The 10,390-nt window shown below is 43.4% G+C and overlaps 1 pseudogene; it reads right to left on the minus strand.

The window, feature by feature from the left end:
- Window positions 1-6,544: 6,544 nt before the first annotated feature.
- Window positions 6,545-7,293, minus strand: LOC102472668 (protein-L-isoaspartate(D-aspartate) O-methyltransferase pseudogene; annotated as a pseudogene).
- Between the last annotated feature and the right edge of the window lie 3,097 nt (window positions 7,294-10,390).

A 10,390-nucleotide genomic window follows, 5' to 3' on the forward strand; every position in this document is an offset into this window, starting at 1 on the left:
CTTGGGGGAAGGGTTTTGTTCAAAAATTAAAAAAAAAAAAAAAAGTCAGTTAAGCATAAGAGCTTCAGAGCTTCAGATAACGGCATAGCAAGGCTCTGTTTTATGGCCTCATGGAGTTTAACCCAAGTTGGAAATGGGTGTTTGATTTTGTAGCAGGTAAGGGGACCTCCATCTTGCCTCTGAATCCAGAGAACGGGGAAATGTTATAGGGATGACAGACAACATTTCGGTCACAGCAGGAAGGGTGGGTACCTGTGTGAGTCACAGGCAGGTCTGGTGAGGAGTGACCCTTGAATTAACATGGAGGCTGCATGGTAATGATGGGGAGAAAACTTACCATTTCTTTCCTCAGCCCTCATCACTTCTTAGCTGGAATAGACTCCTGTTCATGAAAGACAGGCTAATAAGAGAACAGTACATAAATGTTATTTACATGTGTGGTTGTCACACTAGAGACGGCTCAATTTAAAAAGCAAAACCTCCGTCAAAACAATGGCTTAGGATCCTGGTTTATAAGCATATCCAACAAAGAACAGTAAATTTAGAAGTGACAGGACAAAGGACCAAGCATCCCAGGCTCCAGCGGTAGGAAACTGTAAGAAGGTGCTGACATTTGTTCCGGATTCCTCTGGTCCTTTCGGCACCAGTCTCGAGGCTCACAAGCAAGCATCTTTTGGCAGGAAAGGCAGAGGACAGGCAGATATTTCCCCTGCCCCCTCCCCTTTTTTTTTTTTACAGAATTTTTAATGACTTGCATAGGTTAGAAAAGACATTCCTTTCTGCAATTTGCTGCAGAAAGTTAAATTGCCTTTAACTCAAAAATATTAGTATCAGAGAGGCATATTTGAGGATGAACTGTTCTGGGTTCCTTTAGTAAATACCAAGGACATGCCAAAGAAGGGGGCCGGATCAGGTTTTACTGCAACGATTTTACAAAAAAAGACCACCACATTTCAGTGGCTTACAGCAATGTTAACATCACGTTTCTGCTTCTCACCTCTAGGTGTTTGGATCAGCTGCAGTGTTTCTGCTGTGGCTCCCGTTCAAGTCTGTCCGCATGTCTTGCACCCTGAGATCAGCAGTTCTCATTGCAGTTGGCAGAGTTTAAACAAGCCAGACCAAATCATGCAAGCACATAAAACATCGCTGCTCAGGGGCCAGGCGGTGGTGCAGTTGGACTCTCCTGGGAACCGTCCTGGGCTCTAACGCAGGGACTTTCCAAGCAGGCTGGGCACACGTGTGTGTTCCTCTGCAACAGCAGGAGCCTGGGTGTGTATCATGACGTGAACACCCTGTTGGGGGTGACTGCCTCACTCTCTGTCATGGAAGAAATAAATAAACGTAAACAAAACAAAACTTCTGCTTAGGTGACGTCCATTAATATTGCACTGACATGGGCCCACCCTGTAGCACAGGGTGCTGATTAAGGGAGCTGAATTCTGCATGACTGACTGTGGTTTGAATCCTAGTCCCAGTGGCTTGAAAGACATGCCAGACTCACATGCATCCTTGCCACAAATCCCGATTGGATGGAGAAATGGTGGGAGGAGTGTGGTATGAGGCTTTTTTTCTCTCTCTTTTTTAAAAAATAATTATTTTATTTCACATATATTTTAATTTGACCAGAAAGGGAAAGCATGAGAGAGAGAGAGAGGGAGAGTGAGAAAGCAAGGTGCCAGGTTCTAGACTCGAACTGTGGTCTGCCATGTGGGAGTCCTGCACCCCTAACCACCACACCACTTGCTGCTTTCCCCCCTTTCTCTTTTGCAAATACACAAACATTCTGGCATTAATAAGAACAAAAGAACTTAAAAAAAAGAATATTACATGGACAAACAAATCACACAGTCAAACCCCACATCAATGGGTCATGAAAATATGCTCTGTCTCTTCCAGTGGGAGCCGCTACAAAGACCCATGGCAAAGCCTGTGCTGTTGAATTCTGTTGCAGGGAGGGGTTGTGGAGTTGAGAGCGGTAATCCAATCTCCTACAGGGCCCATCAAGGCTGTTTGGAGGCACATGTGAGTTACCATGGAGACATCTTGAATGAGAAGAGAAAAACTCAATGGCCAGGGCAGGGAGCCTAAGATTTTTCCTTTGTTACCTTTACTTTGATACATATTCCTTGACTTTTTTTTTTTATCCTGCAGGCTCAAATGTGAGCCTCCTTGATTTTTACCTCTGGGCTAAATGTGAGCCTGTGGAAGCTCCAATTACAGAGCCATGAACATCTGTTTCTGGCAGGAAGCTGCAAGCTGAGAGTCTGAGCACAAGGAACTTGGAACTCACACCCTTGAAGGGCCACAGACCCTTACAGTGACATGTAGTGATCAGACCTGGCATGAGAGGAGAGCATTTGCTTTTCAGTCTTGTTTAAAGTTACATGGAAGAGTCTTCCTTGACCAGCCAGTAGCCCAGTAGTTAAAGGAGCTGGATCCCATGTGATCGACTGTGGTTTGAATCTTGGCCTCATGAGGCTTCAAAAACATGCTGGGCATATGTACATGCATGCCCCAAATCCCAACAGGATGGAGAAATGGAGGAGAAGGGATTGAGTCATGACCGTGTCCCATGGGAGGGGGGTGCTGTTTCTCTCTCATTGTTTTTCTTTTTCTCTCTGGTGAGAGCATGCTCCCTCTGGCAATTAAATAAATAATAATAATAAAAAAGAATAGCTCTTCCTTATTCTGCATTTATGAGCTTGATTTTTTTTTTTTTTTGTATTTGAGAATTATGGAAACACTTAGTTTAGCCAATACTGTGGGGGGAATGAGTATTCCATGTAACTGATAACTCCATGGAATGAAACTTGCCCCTTCAAGTCCCCAAAGTGTGTTTATTTTAACCATTAAAAAAAATGAAAATTATTCTAAAAAATAAGAATTATTACCAGACTTAAAAAATCAAAGTGGGGAGAGGGGCTGGCAGGTGGTATAGTGATTAAGGCAGTGGACTCTCACATGACTGACCATAGTTTGAGTCCAAGACCTGTTGTCTTGCTTTCTCACTCTCCCCCTTCCTCTCTCTCTCTCTGGTCAAAATAAAAGAAGAAGAAGAGTAAATAAAATTAAATTAAAAAATCTTTAAAAAATATCAAAGGGATCTTAACATACTACAGTCTTTTCTTGAAGATTCAGTATTTATCTATGTCTATTATAATGCAACCTAACATAGTTTCTCCTTTCCTATTTATCTGTGTCTTTTTTTTCCTAAAGTTTATTCGAATTATTTCTTCCATGAGAGGAGACAGAGAGCACAAGCACCGCCATCAGTGTCCTTGGACAGCGTGTGATCCTCTGGAAGAGAACTCTGAGCTCTGCCATTTGTGTCCAGTTGTATCACAACGACTGTCTGACTCCTATTTATGTTCTTTGTGGAACGTCTTTAGAAAGAGTCTTTAAAGAAGAAATTGGGGCCAGCCGGTAGCATGGTGGTTAAGACAACTGGATACCATATGGTCAATTGCATGGTTGGAGTCCCGGACCAGTGATTTGAACAACACGCCAGACACGTATGTGTGCCCTTAATCCCGACAAGATGGAGAATGGAGAAGTGATTGCAGCATGGCCATGCTCCACTGGGGGATACTTTCTCCCTCCTCCCTCTCATTCTCTATTTCCCTCTGGCAAGTTCACATACCCTCTGGCAAGAAACTTTTCAAAAAATTTATCATCAGGGCCAGCAGGTGGCATAGTCGTTAAGGCACTGGATTCCCATATGGACGACCATGGTTCAAGTCCCAAACCTGGCAGTTTGAAAGGCACACCGGATGTGTATATATGCATCCCCCAAATCCTGAGATGAGAATGGAAGAGAAGGAATCGTGGCATGGCCATCCCCTTTAGGAGGAGATGTCTTGCTTTCTGTCTCTCTGTGTCTCTGGAGAGCCCACGTAGCCTATAGCAAAAATCTCAACAACAACAAAAATTGATCATGTGAGCATTTATGGTTTGTTTCTGGGTTCTCTAGTCTATCCCATTGATCTACAATGTATGTTTGCCTTTTTGCCAGCACCACACTGTTTTGACCACTGTAGCTTTGAATGCTGTAGTTTTAAACCAGGAAGTATTGTTATAGTCAGACAGGTATGAATGGACAGTCCTGAGAAAATAACAGGACATTTGCCACATTAATCACAGCCTATCAGGGAATGGAACCAGATCCTCTGTGAGAACTCCTTCCTCCCACCAGGAAGGAATGGAATGCTAGGTCAACATTCTGATTCCCACTGGGGTTATAGACTAATAGGGAAGGTTATCCATATATGGATGATTATACCTTCCAAGTCCATACTAGGTAATCAAATTTCTCAGATTCTTCACCTGAGAGAGAGGTGCATAGGTGCAGATGGAAACCTGCACAATTACAACAAAAGAAGCAGCTACTATTACAGACCTCCCCTATAAAATGTTTATTACCAGCTCTCACAATAAAAGTAATGCCTAACCCCATGCCTGGTGCAGTTGTCCTTCTCTGGCAGCTGCCCACCCACATGCCTTTCTGGTATGGGGATAAATTTCTTTTCTGTTAAAAATCTTTACTTTTCGGGACCAGCAGTTGGTGTAGTGGCTATGTCGTTGGACTTCTATGTGGTTGGCCATGGTTCAAGTCCTGGACCCAGTGGCTTAAAACTCACACCAGGTATATGTGCATGTGTGCCCAAGATCCCAAGAGGAGAATGGAGGAGAAGGGATTGTGGCATGGCCATCCCCCTGGGGGGGGCAGGTGCTCCCTTTCTGTCTCTCTGTCTCTCTCTGTCTTTTTTGTGAGTGCATGCCCCCTATAGCAAAAACCTCTCCCCCCCAAAAAAAGAAAACAACAACAAAAAATTTCTATTAAAACTTCTCTTTTCTGATTTTACACTTCTTTGTGGTTTTTCATCCTGTGTTTCAGGGCAGGTCTCTAATCTTAGAGATCCGGACCCAAAAAACTGAGAATTTCACACAATACAACTCAGCTCCTCCATGTGATAACAGTATGAGAACCCCAACTTGGTTCTTTGTTTATGATTGTTTGGAGTTCCTTCATATTTCATAGAAATTTTGGATGAATTTCTCTATTTTTGCAAAAAGTATCATTGGGATTTTGATAACATTTTCATTGACTCTGTATATCACTTTGGGTAGTATTGACATCCTAGCAGTATTAAGTCTTCCAATCCATGAATATGGGATATTTTTCCATTTAATTGTGTCTTTATATCTTTCAGCAAGGTTTTACAATTTTCAGTACACAAATCTTTTACCTTCTTGGTTAAGTTTATTCCTCTGCATTTTATTCTTTTTGATATTATTGTAAGTGAAATTATTTTCTTAATTTCCTTTTTGGATTATGTATTGTTAATGTAGAGAAATACAACTGATTTTTGCATGTTGCTTTTGTGTCCTGTGACTGCTGAATTCATGTATTAGTTCTAACAGATTGTGTGTGTGTGTGTGTGTGAGACCAGAGCTGTGACATTCCTTCCTGTCTAACAGTCCTCATGCAGTTTTATTCTTTTTTTCTTTTACTTCAAACTTTATTTGGCAAAGCGGCATTGCACAAACTGCTCAGGAACTAGGACGCAGCTTACACAGCATGTTAAATTCATATATGTTATCAGCAGCAAACTAGAAACAGAAATAACAAGACTACTCTACAGGTCTCCTACCATTTTTAGAGGAGGAAAGGAAGAACTATGTCAGTTATGTCCAATCTGAACAGCTGAGTGTTTATAGGATATCACCCGCCATCATCCTCAGTTTAATATTTACAAATGTCTGGTCTGAAGGTAGCAAAGCAGCTGATGGTATCTACAACATGCTATTCTAGAACCATATTGAAAACTTTAAAAAGAAAGCACATCTCTATTTTTTTAGTAGCATCTAACAGACATCTAAATACTGAGAATCGTAACTTGTGAGTGGGGTTATTATCTGATGCACAAAAGCAATCTGATAAATTAATTTTGGAACGGAATTAAGTGTCTAAGAAAAACCACTCTTGAAAATTAATTTACAAACTAAGTTTTCCATTTTGCAGAACCCTTTCTTTTAATTTTTTTTTTTTTGAGAGGTTTTTGCTATAGGGCGCGTGTGCTCGCCAGACAGACAGGGAGACAGAGAGACAGAAAGCGAGAAATCACCCCCCAGGGGGGATGGCCACGCTGCAATCCCTTTTCCACCATTCTCCTCTCAGGATCTTGGGCACGCACGCACATGCGCCCGGTGTGAGTTTAAGCCACTGGGTCCTGGACTCGAATCGCAGTCGACTACATGGGAGTCCAGCGACATAGCCATTACGCTAACTGCTGGTCCCTCTTTTAATATTTTAATGTAAACTGTGGACTTGTTAATCACATACAAATTCATATTTTGCATCTTTCTCACCAATCTGTGCTTCCTTGAAGGATTAGAAGCCCTATTAAACTATACACATTCATGCTGAAAATACTAGTGTATTGAAATCCAAAACAAGCTGTGATGCTGTTGTTTTCAAAAAGCTGTGAGGACTGAGATGAGCAATCCACTGTACTATTATAGTTGGGTTGAGTTGATGTTGCTTTTACAGTTCGTCCCTGAGCCATTGCTTTCTCTGTTAAAGACACGTGAATCACCCCCATCAGAGGCTTCATTTTGACGCAGCCGTCTTGTGGCTTATGCTACTGCTCCAACATCTGGTTTCCACCTGCGGACCCACTGGCAGTATCAGTCTTCCACCAGGCTTTAATTGGTGTATAGGGCCTGGGGCACGGGTGGGGCAGCAGCTTCTACATGAGTGGGCTTCTGTGGCGTCCCATTCTTCTATCTCCTACAACTAGTTGCATTCTCCCCGGACAGAAGTGCTGGATCATCCTTTCTGAGGTTATTTATTGAGTCATTTACTACCTCTTTAATGTGATCAATTCCTATGACTTTGCCACTACATCCAACTATTTGTGCAAAGCATGCAGTAAGGATTCCACTTCCAGATCCTATATGGAGAGCTTTAGCTCCTTCATGCCATTTGGTCAAATAGAAGTTCTAGTGCCTACTCAAGCATGTGTGGGGCACTGATTTTTGCTTGGAAACCTACTGATTGTGGAGAACCCATACATGGGTTACACTTCGTACAGTGGGAGCGGTCTGTAGCTAGCATAACTTCAAATACTTTATCAGTCTTAATGATTCCATTTTTGCGGAGATTGTGGATAAGCTCCGAGTGGCTGGCGCTGCCGGATTTCCAGGCCATCGCTAAGCACACCCGGAGCAGGGACAGAACCACCTTCAGCGCGGCGACGGTGCCCAGCATTTTCCCCAAGAATGTGACCACCTTCCACAAGGTCACCGCCCACTCGCGTCCCGGCAGCCGCCGCCGCCGCCGCGCACTCCCGGCATCCGCCTCCGCCCAAGCAGTTTTGAGAGGAACTCTGTAGCTAAAGATCTGACCCCGAAGACGTTCTGTGTGGGTGTTGAATAGAACAGTGGAGAAATACAAAAATATAGTGATTTTTATTGTAGTTTACCTCCAAACCACCAGGGGGCGCATGGATTTCTGTCAGAGACCTGTCTCAGGCCTGGGAGGCAGCCAGGATGGGATAATTACTTCCAGATGTCATGGGTAGGAAAGGGCCCTGCCGCCTCCCCCCCAGGCCACAGTAATTAATCCCTCAATTGGCCAAATGGGTTGTCATTTTGCCTATTGGTTCTACCCTAGCTGTTGGTTCTCAACCAGGTTTATAAACATATCGCATAAACATTGCATTTAACTCTTGATTACTCTAACTTCCATTTGAGAGCCCTTTGAGGTGGTCATTTCTTCCTTATGTATTTGCTTTTAGGCCAAGTCATCTGACCTCAGCAAATAAAGCAATATCTGAGTGGGAGAGGATTCGCCCATTTCTCAATTTGTTGTCAAAGTCCACATCACAAAAAAGGTTCATCTTCTTGCAAACAGAAAAAAAAAGAGAAAAATGGCACAAGAATTCCTAGAAGCAACATTCCCTCTTTTGTTTATTGTGTTTTTGTCTTAAAGTTGTGAGCAGATGGCCCAGCCCCATTAATAACAAACAATGTCAGCACTTACTAGAAAAGAGTGAAAAGAGTTCAAGAGAGTAGGCTAAGCTAATAGCTCACTCCACGTCCCCAGGGCGCTATTTCTCCAAATATAGTCTACCTCCCACCTGTACTGAACCTATGGAGGAGGAGACCTTATAAAAATGCAGCTTTCTGGGCTTCGTCCTAGTCTTACCAATCAGAATCTGAGCCTCTGAGTCTGCATTTTTAGTAAGTTCCCTAGGTGATTCTTAAGAATTGAGTATAGTCTCCATACATTGAGGTCGCTTCCCTCCTCCCACTGGCCTTTCTCCCTTAGATCCAGTTGCTGGTCCAGTGGAGCCTCCTGTAACTGTGACCATCACCTTCGCTTTCTGGTATTGGCTTACAGCCAGGGCTATTGCAGAGCTATGCATACCCCTCCCACATCAACATCACTAGGTTTGCGCATTAAACCCTAAAGGTACTCTGCTGATTCTGTGAATCGATAAGCGAATCTTTACTGTAACCGTCAAGCATTGTGTGTACAAACCGGACCCCTGTCTTGGTGACAGGAAATCTGCATTGATCTTTAATTGATTTATGAATGGTTTGTCCTTTTTATTTTTTTTTTCCTTAAATTATCTTAGAGGTTTTTATCTTAGGGTACATGGGCTTGCAGAAAGCATAGACAGACAGAAAAAGAGAAATCACCCTGCAGAGGGATGGCCATGCTGCAATCCCTTCTCCTCCGTTCTCTTCTGGAGATCTTGGTCACACACGCACAGGGCTTGGTGTGATTTTCAAGTCACCGGGCCCAGGACTCAAACTGCAGTTGGCCCTGTGGGAGTTCAGAGATGTAACTACTATGCCATCTGCTGACCCTGAATGCTTTGTTCTTACTGTACAAAACCTTACGATACCCTTATCCAGCAGCAGGTTGGACCATTCTCTGCCCAGGAATCAGTAGAACATTATTTCTCTCAATGTAAGTAAGCTCACGTCTTCTCCTACCTCTGGACCTCTGGGTATATTCTTTGGAACTGATAAACATTATGGGCAAGCCCTCTCAGATTTGAGGATCCCCCGAGACATAGAAATATTTCACATCTGAGATTAGAGGTAAGCGTCCTAGGATGAAATTGGAAGGGAGATGCGACACCCAGGGATGATATTTTTGTATCAGGCTTCTAGGACCTTACCCTAAGACAACAGTTACATGTTCTGGGAAGCTGCCTTGTGAAAAACCAGTGGCCAGTAACTGAGGCTGAGGAAGGATGGGAAAGACTGCGGCGCTATAGGATCCGAACACAGGGCATCTCGCTCTGGAAGGCGGGATAGCAACTCTGGAAGGGAATCTGACCTCTGCCACTTTGAATCATCTGCGCACGCCAAGCACAATATCCAGTATTGGCTCTAGTTGCAGAGCACCTGTGAAAAATTCCTCTTGCTCCATGATTATCTACCATACTGGAGGAAATCTCATGAAATTACATTTTCTGGAATTTCACCAAGTATAGTTTCATTTGTGTGGGATTTTTTTTGCTTTCAAATGAAAATCCCCTTTGGAAAATGAAGCTTCTGTTCACAGGTTGGAGGTCTTACTACACAGTGATCTCTCACACTAAGAAGAAAATAAAGGGCCGGCTACGTGATTTGATGGTTAAGTCAGTCAGATCCCACATGGCCGACTGCGCATTGAAGTTATGGACTTTGCAATCAGAGAAACATGTCGTGTGTGTGTGTGTGTGTGTTTGTGTGTGTGTGTCTGTGTGTGTAGACATGTGCTCAAATTCTGGACAGAAAGGAGAGAAAAAGAAAAGGAATTATAGCCTGACTGTTTCCCTTTGGGGGAACTTTCTCCTCTCTTCCTCTGTCTGTCTCTCTCTGGAAAATGCACAAGCCTTCTAGGAAAATACACTCACACACATGAAAAAAATGAAATATTTGTATTGAACTGAGAAGAAAAGATCATTTTAGAGCCTATAGCTGAGGGGTGGAAGAATAACAGAACACTCATTTCAGAATAACCAGCACAGACTTGAAGTGCTTCTTCTGGTTTTGGAGGGCTTCAAGCTCTACAGTAATCTTGGTCTGAGGAAATAAACTCTTTTTTTTTTTTTCTTTTTTGAGAGAAGTTTTTGCTACAGGGCGCGTGCGCTTGCCAGACAGACACAGAGAGACATAGAGACAGAAAGCAAGAAATCACCCCCCAGGGGGGATGGTCACGCCGCAATCCCTTCTCCTCCATTCTCCTCTCGGGATCTTGGGCACGCACGCACACGTGCCCAGCGTGAGTTTTAAGCCACCGGGTCCGGGACACGAACTGTGGTCGACTACATGGGAGTCCAGCGACATAGCCATTACGCTAACTGCTGGTTCCCAGGAAAATAAACTC

The sequence above is a fragment of the Tupaia chinensis genome, unplaced genomic scaffold (genome assembly GCF_000334495.1).
Source record: "Tupaia chinensis unplaced genomic scaffold, TupChi_1.0 Scaffold000237_1, whole genome shotgun sequence".
NCBI classification, from domain to species: Eukaryota; Metazoa; Chordata; class Mammalia; order Scandentia; family Tupaiidae; genus Tupaia; species Tupaia belangeri.